This window comes from Chiloscyllium plagiosum, unplaced genomic scaffold, assembly GCF_037043375.1.
Source record: "Chiloscyllium plagiosum isolate Xiang-an unplaced genomic scaffold, Cpla_swu_hap1 HiC_scaffold_39, whole genome shotgun sequence".
In the NCBI taxonomy this organism is placed as follows: Eukaryota; Metazoa; Chordata; class Chondrichthyes; order Orectolobiformes; family Hemiscylliidae; genus Chiloscyllium; species Chiloscyllium plagiosum.
In genome coordinates, this window is record NW_028270177.1 from 49824013 (window position 1) to 49831220 (window position 7208).

General features: G+C 51.9%; 1 pseudogene; it reads left to right on the forward strand.

Moving 5' to 3' along the window:
- The first annotated feature begins 1265 nt into the window (after positions 1-1265).
- On the forward strand, positions 1266-2890 carry LOC122545478 (ankyrin repeat domain-containing protein 42 pseudogene; annotated as a pseudogene).
- Positions 2891-7208: the final 4318 nt, after the last annotated feature.

The window sequence follows — 7208 nt, forward strand, 5'->3', positions numbered from 1 at the left end:
CTCTCTGTACCACCTGCTCTGTCACCCTCCTCTCTGTCCCCACTCTCTGTCACCTTCTCACTCTGTCCCTCCCTCTCCCTCTGTCCCCATCTCTCTGCCCACCCCACTCTCTCTGCACCCCTCTCGGTTTCCTCCCTCTCTCTTCCCCCTCTCTCTTGTCCCCGTCTCTGTCTGTCCCCGTCTATCTTTGTTCCCCCTCTCTCTCTGATCGCCCCTCTCTGTCCCCCTTCTCTCTGTCCCCTCTCTCTGTCCACCTCTTTCTCTATCCCCACTCTCCTTGTCCACCCCCTCTGTCCCCCTCTCACTTTCCCCCCTGTTTCTTTCCACCCTCTCTCTGTCCCCATCTCCCTGTCCACCCCCCTCTCTCCGTCCCCCTCTCTCTCTTTCTCCCCTCTCTCTGTCCCCACTCTCTTTCTGTCCCCCCTCTCTCTGTCCCTCTCTCTGTCACCTTCCTCTCTGTCCCCATTCTCTCTGTCCACCCCTCTCTCTGTCCCCACTCTCTCTCTGTCCCCCTATCACTGACCCCCCTCTCTCTCTGTCCCCCCTCTCTGTACCACCTGCTCTGTCACCCTCCTCTCTGTCCCTACGCTCTCTGTCCACCCTACTCTCTCTGCACCCCATCTCGGTTTCCCCTCTCTCTCTTCCCCCTCTCTCTTTGTTCCCCCCTCTCTCTCTGACTGCCCCTCTCTGTCCCTCTTCTCTCTGTCCCCTCTCTCTGTGCCCCCTCTCTCTGTCCCCCCTCTCTCTGTGCCCCCTTACTGTCCCCCCTCTCACTGACCCCCTCTCCCTATCCCCCTCACCCTGTCTCCACTCTCCCTGTCTCCCCTCTCTCTAACCCTCTCTCTCTGACCCCTCTCTCTGTCCCCCTTTCTCCCCGTCACCCCTCTCTTTGTCCCCCCTCTCTGTCTCTCTCTCTCTCTGTCACCCTCCTCTCTGTCCCCATTCTCTCTGTCCACTCCTCTCTTTGTACCCTCCTCTCCCTCTATCCTCATCTCTCTGTCCACCCCTTCTCTCTGTCCCCCTATCACTGTCCCCCCTCTCTCCCTGTCCCCCCTCTCTGTACCACCTGCTCTGTCACCCTCCTCTCTGTCCCAACTCTCTCTGTCACCTTCTCACTCTGTCCCTCCCTCTCCCTCTCCCTCTGTCCCCATCTCTCTGCCCACCCCACTCTCTCTGCACCCCTCTCTGTTTCCCCCCTCTCTCTTCCCCCTCTCTCTTGTCCCCGTCTCTGTCTGTACCCCTCTATCTAGGAGCAAGCTGCAGCTATGCGTGCGGTCTCTGCAACCGCCCTAGCTACAAAGAAGAAGTCTTTTGCCAGTATTCATGATGCAGTGAAAGCTGGTGATGTGAAGGAGCTCGAGCTGATGGTAAAAAATGGAGCCAGCATTAATGAAGTTGATCCCATTCACAAATTCATTCCATTGCAATGGGCGGTGCACTCAGACAGTTTAGAGTGTCTGCACTGGTTGCTTTGGCATGGTGCTGATCTGACAGATGTAACTTCCAGGGGCTGGACAGCAGCACATATCGCAGCCATCAGGGGTCACGATGCATGTATGCAGGCCCTGGTAACAAATGGTGTCAATTTAACAGCAAAGGATGATAGAGGCTGTACTCCACTGCATTTGGCTGCTGCCCATGGACATTCCTACACACTTCAGACTATTCTTCGCAGTGGGGTGGACACAAATTCAACAGACAAAACTGGTTGGAGGAGTGTCCATTATGCAGCTTTTCATGGCAGGCTGGGCTGCTTGCAGCTTCTCGTCAGATGGCGAGCGGATGTGAGTGAGGTGGACCATGATGGCAATTTACCAGTTCATCTTGCAGCTTATGGAACGACGCTTGCATTGCTTTAAGTTTCTTGTCTGCCATGGAGACAGCATGACCGAGATACTGGGGGCTAGGAATGATCAAGGTGAAACCCCAAATGATCTTGCAAAGAGATTCTACAAGGACAACATAGTGCAGTACATTTTAGCTGTGGAACGTGAACGGGATCATCCAGTTGATCAAGAAAATCTCGCATTTCCAGCTCATGTAAGTGCATTCAAAGGAGATCATGAGACTCTGAGACAGCTAGTCGAATCTAGAGTAATTAACATCAATGAAAGAGATGATAAGGGTTCCACCCCCATGCATAAAGCTGCTGGGCAAGGACACATTGGTTGCCTGCAATGGCTTATACAAATGGGAGCAGACCATCACATCAGAAATGATGCTGGAGAGACACCAAAGGATGTGGCTAAGAGATTTTCCCAGTTGGCAGCAGTTAATCTTCTGGGTGGAGGCATAGATGATGATTCTGATGAAGAACTGAGTAAAGACAATCTCAACTTCTTTCACCAACGTGTACAGATAAGTACAGATAAGCAGGATAACATTAAGTACAGATAAGCAGGATAACATTAACCTGAGTGGGGCTCAGAAGAAGGAAGCAAGGATGAGGGCTTCTGAAAAGATTGAAAAATTTGAACGGTTATTAGAAATTGCAAAAAGCAACTACAGACAACTTGGAGGCATGCAGGAGGAAGACCACCTCCGGCAGAAGGAAGAGAAAGTAGCAGAAAGGGAGTTGCAGGCTCAACTGGAGTATGAACGTCTACGACGGGAGAAGCTGGAGTGCCAACTGGATGATTGTCGAGCCGAGATAGGCCACCTAAATCAGTGTCTGGAAAAACTGAAGACATCTGATGGCTCTGTGGAAGAAACTTTGGAAGAGCCTGTTAAAGGGAAAAGAAAAGGAAAGAAGGAACAGGTGACCAATTCTGGAGGTGTGTTTGTGCGACGTGTTCCTTTGACAGGAACAGTGCCAAACCCAGACCACTCTGATACTCCAGAACCCTTTGCCATAGGCACGTTTAAATCTGTAATCAAATCTAGACCATAAACTTACCTGCACATATATTGCTCTCATATTGTCTCTAATTATAGAAAAACTGACTGCTGTCATTGTACTATTTCATAATGTGGGTGCACATTTTGGAAATAATTCTATTGCTGGTTGAAAATATTCTTTTCCTGATTTTTTTTTCTTATGTATATCTTTGGTATTTGTTCCAATTTTTAAATCAACAATTTTACACTGATTGATTAGACAGTTTGTCTCAAATGTTTTGTTTAGTCAGACTCACTTGAGAGCTCCTTATAAAAATGGGGTTTGGGGCTTGATTCTGGGATTTCCATCCAGTTTTCCTGAAATGTTAGTTGCTGCAGGTTAAGGTATAGGTAGCTCTCCCACTCTTGCAGGTTCCTTTGGGGAATAAACAGTTTAAATATTTCTGCATTTTGTTGTGCAAGTATTCGTGATTCATGGCACCTCAGGAGTCATTCATCGTGAGAAATCCCCTGTCCTGTGTGAGAAGCCAAAAATAATTATCCAGTTGTTCCTGTAATTCTGTTGTTGTTAGGCTGTAAAATGCATAAAATAAATTGTTCAGTTTCAATAGTTAGATGATATATGCAAGATAGGTAAAAACAAGGACTGCAGATGCTGGACACTAGATATTGGATTAGAGTGGTGCTGGAAAAGCACAGCAGTTCAGGCAGCATCCAAGGAGCAGGAAAATCGACATTCCGGGCAAAAGCCCTTCATCAGTGAAAGTGAATCTAATCTAGATATATTCTCAAGAATTCCCTGTATTACTGAAGCATAACATCCTTACATTTATGTTCAATTCCTCTTGTAACAAAGGCTAGAATGTCATTGTCCTTCTCAAGTATGTGCTGCATAGAACATAGGACACAGAGCAGTGAAGCTAGCACAGATGTTGTGCCAAACATGATGCCAAACTAAAGTAATCCCTTTCACTTGACCCTGGTCCATATCCCTCCTTTCCTTGCATATTCATGCATTTATCGAAAAGCTCCTTAAACACCCCTATTGTAACTGCCTCCACCACCACACTTGGCAGTGCCTTCGAGACTATTAATTTAAAAAAAAATCCGCAAGGATCTGTTTTGGGACCATTGCTGTTTGTCATTTTTATAAATGACCTGGAGGAGGGGTTAGAAGGTTGGGTGAGCAAGTTTGCGGATGATACGAAAGTCCGAGGAGTTGTAGACAGTGAGGAAGGATGTGGCAGGTTACAGCGGGATATAGATAAGCTGCAGAACTGGGCAGAAAGGTGGCAAATGGAGTTCAATGTAGTTAAGTATGAGGTGATTCACTTTGGTAAGAGTAATAAAAAGATGGGGTACTGGGCTAACGGTCGGATACTTGGTAGTGTGGATGAGCAGAGGGATCTTGGTGTCCATGTACACAAATCTTTGAAAGTTGCCACCCAGGTAAATGGTGCGGTGAGGAAGGCATATGGCGTACTGGCTTTTATTGGTAGAGGAATTGAGTTCCGGAGTCCTGAGGTCATGTTGCAGTTGTATAAGACTCTGGTGCGGCCACATCTGGAGTATTGTGTGCAGTTTTGGTCGCCATACTATAGGAAGGATGTGGAGGCACTGGAACGGGTGCAGAGGAGGTTGACCAGGATGTTGCCTGGTATGGTAGGAAGATCGTATGAGGAAAGGCTGAGGCACTTGGGGTTGTTTTCATTGGAGAAAAGAAGGTTTAGGGGTGACTTGATAGAGGTGTACAAGATGATTAGGGATTTAGATAGGGTCGACAGTGAGAATCTTTTTCCACGTATGGAGTCAGCTATTACAAGGGGGCATAGCTTTAAATTAAGGAGGGGTAGGTATAGGACAGATGCTAGGGGTAGGTTCTTTACTCAGCGAGTCGTGAGTTCATGGAATGCCCAGCCAGTAGCAGTGGTGGACTCTCCCTCATTATGGGCATTTAAGCGGGCATTGGATAGGCATATGGAGGATAGTGGGCAAGTATAGGTTAGGTGGGCTTGGATCGGCGCAACATCGAGGGCCGAAGGGCCTGTACTGCGCTGTATTCTTCCATGTTCTATGTTCTATGTTCTATCTTTGTTCCCCTCTCTCTCTCTGATCGCCCCTCTCTGTCCCCCTTCTCTCTGTCCCCTCTCTCTGTCCCCCTCTTTCTCTGTCCCCACTCTCCCTGTCCACCCCCTCAGTCCCCCTCTTACTTTCCCCCCTGTTTCTTTCCACCGTCTCTCTGTCCCCATCTCCCTGTCCACCCCCCTCTCTCCGTCCCCCTCTCTCTCTTTCTCCCCTCTCTCTTTCCCCACTCTCTCTCTGTCCCCTCTCTCTCTGTCCCTCTCTCTGTCACCTTCCTCTCTGTCCCCATTCTCTCTGTCCACCCCTCTCTCTGTCCCCACTCTCTCTCTGTCTCCCTATCACTGTCCCCCCTCTCTCTCTGTCCCCCCTCTCTGTACCACCTGCTCTGTCACCCTCCTCTCTGTCCCCACGCTCTCTGTCCACCCCACTCTCTTTGCACCCCTCTCGGTTTCCCCCCTCTCTCTTCCCCGTCTCTCTTTGTTCCCCTCTCTCTCTCTCTCTGACTGCCCCTCTCTGTCCCTCTTCTCTCTGTCCCCTCTCTCTGTCCCCTTCTTTCTCTGTCCCTCCCTCTCTCTGTCCCCACTCTCCCTGTCCGCCCCCTCTGTCCCCTTTCTCTTTCTCCACTCTTTCTTTACACCCTCTCTCTCTGTCCTCCTCTTTCTTTCCACCCCTCTCTCTGTACCCTCCACTCCCTCTGTCCCCATCTCCCTGTCCACCCCACTTTCTCCGTCCCCTCTCTCTCTTTCTCCCCTCTCTCTCGAGCACCCCCTCTCTTTGTCCCCACTCTCTCTGTCCCCCTCGCTCTGTCTCCCTCTCTCTCTGTCCCCCGCTCTCTCTGTCACCCCTCTCTCTTCCCCTTCTGCCCTCCTCTCTCTGAACCACTCTGCCTCTGATCCCCCCCTCTCTGTCTCACCCCTCTCTGTCCCCTCTCTCTGTCCTCTCTCTCTGTACCCCCGTCTCTCTCTGTCCCCCCGTCTCTCTGTCCTCTCTCTCTGTCCTCCTCTCTCTGCAAACCTCTCTCTGCCCCCTCTGCCGCCCTCTCTCTGTGTCCCCCACTCTCTCTGCCCCCTTCTCTACCGCTGTCTGTCCCCCTCTCTCGGTGCCCCTCTCTCTCTGTCCCCCCGCTCTCAGTCCGCCCCCTCTGTCCCCCTCTCTCTTTCTCCCTCTCTCTGTCCTCCCCTCCGTCCCCTGCCCCCCTCTACTGTGCTCCCGTCTCTCAGTCCCCCACACTCACTGTCACAACTCTCTCTGCCCCCCCTCTCTGTCCCTCCATCTCCCTGTACCCCTCTCTGTTCCCACTCTCTCTTTCCCCCTCTCTCTGTACCACCTCTCTCTGTCCTCTCTGTCTCTGTCGCCCTTCTCTCTACCCCCCCCTTCCTCTGCCCCCTCTCTCTGTCCCCCCTCTCTGTCCCCATCTCTCTATGTCCTCCTCTCTCTATGTCACCCCCTCTCTTCTCCCTGCCACCTCTCTATCTGACCCCCTCTCCCTCTGTTCCCTCCTCTCTCAGTGCCCCTCTCTCTCTGTCTCCCTTTCAGTCCCTCTCTCTCTCTGTCGCCCCTCTCTCTAAACCTCCTTCTCTCTGACCCCCCTCTCTCTGTGCCCCCTCTTCCTCTGTCCCCCTCTCTCTCTGTTCCTCCTACTCTCTGACCCCACGCTCTCAGTCTGACCACTCTGTGCCACTCTCACTGCACCCCCGTCCCCCTCACTCTGTCACCTCATCTCTCTTTCTCCCCCTCTCTGTCCCCCCTCACTATCCTCTCTCTCACCGTTTCCCCTCTCTCTGTCCTCTCTCTGTCTGTCCCCCACCTCTCTGTCCCCCTCTCTCTGTTACCCTTACCTCTCCGTTCCTCTCTCACTGTCCCCCTCTCTCTGTCCCCCCTCTTTCTGTCCCCCCCTTTCTATCCCCGCGCTCTCTGTCCCCCCATCCTCCTCCCTCTGTCACCCCCTCTGTCCCCTCTCTCTGTCCCTCTCTCTCTGTCCCTCTCTCACTGTCCCCCTCTCTCTCTCTCCCCCCTCTCTTTCCCCCCTCTCCATCACTCTCTCTCCATCCCTCTCTCTCTGTCCCCCTCTCTCTGTCCCCCTCTCTCTCTGTCCAATCCTCTCTGTGTCCCCCTCTCTCTGTCCCCCCCCCTCTCTCCGTTCCCCACTCTCTTTCCCCCTCTCTCTTTCCCCCTCTCTCTGTCCCCGTCTCTCTCTGTCCAACCCTCAATCTGCCCCCGTCTCTCTGTCCCCCTGTCCGTCACTCTCTCTTTGTCCCTCACACTCTCTCCCCCTCTCTCTGTCCCCT